This window comes from Phascolarctos cinereus, unplaced genomic scaffold (genome assembly GCF_003287225.1).
Source record: "Phascolarctos cinereus isolate Bilbo 61053 unplaced genomic scaffold, phaCin_HiC Scaffold_5;HRSCAF=322, whole genome shotgun sequence".
Lineage (NCBI taxonomy): Eukaryota > Metazoa > Chordata > Mammalia > Diprotodontia > Phascolarctidae > Phascolarctos > Phascolarctos cinereus.
In genome coordinates this window covers 427,737,782-427,738,677 of record NW_027555958.1, presented here as the reverse complement: position 1 = coordinate 427,738,677, position 896 = coordinate 427,737,782, and the positions used below count along the sequence as shown (strand labels likewise).

General features: G+C 50.8%; 1 non-coding gene across 1 annotated transcript; it reads right to left on the bottom strand.

Annotated features, from left to right (window-relative positions):
* Positions 1-591: 591 nt before the first annotated feature.
* TRNAG-GCC (transfer RNA glycine (anticodon GCC)) lies at positions 592-662 on the bottom strand. The gene has a single exon. It is a non-coding gene; the product is annotated as a tRNA-Gly (tRNA).
* Between the last annotated feature and the right edge of the window lie 234 nt (positions 663-896).

Genomic DNA, 896 nt, shown 5'->3' with positions numbered 1-896 from the left:
GGAAAAATCTTGTAATTCCCTGGTGGTCTCGTGGTTAGAATTCGTGGCCCGGGTTGGATTTCCGGTTAGGGGAGCATCGTTTTGCGGAGCTTCCTGTCTTCCTTTCTTCTTGGCTCCTCTGCCTAAAATGGTTCCTGCCTCCTGCTGCTGTCCTGTATTACTTCATTTCCTCCAGCGCAGCCACCAGGTCTCCAGAGTAGATAGAGAACTGGAGTAGAGTGACGCCCATTCCAGGATGGATGTCCTGCTCAACTTCTCTGTCAGTTTGGAAAACTCGGACCTCAGGAGGGGAAGGCAGCCGCGCCTCCGGGGAGGAAGGTGGACAAGATTCATTTTTGCCAGAGTACTTGGCATTTAGGTGTTCTGGAAGCCAGTAGGTCTATCTTGAACCGGAGCCGCTTTCTCTAATGTCCTAGGGTCAAAGAACCAAGAATTCCTCTTCCCTCTTAAGAATGGTATCGTAAGCTGGAGTGCCAAGGTGTGGACGGTAGTTTGAACAGGCTAGCGTGTTTTATCCTGGGAATGCAAGAATCCAGCGCTTAGCGGTCCAGAAGATTCCTGCCTAGAAGGGCTTTTGGAAAAGTTGAACTCTGCATGGGCCGGGAATCGAACCCGGGCCTCCCACGTGGCAGGCGAGAATTCTACCACTGAACCACCCATGCATGCATGAGAAGGACGTCTGAGGCTCTACTTCTGATATCTACAAACACTCTTTTCGTGGCCCAGGCCCCGCGCCCAAAACTGGAAATAGTATGTGTTGACTCTAAAAATATTGCAGTTCTCCTTGGCATCCTCACTATTCTCTCCTAACCTTTCCTCTTCGTCTTTCTCCACCTTTATACTCCTTTTCCTCGTCCTTCTGTTCCTACACCTCCTCCTCCCCTGGGAAAGTCGAG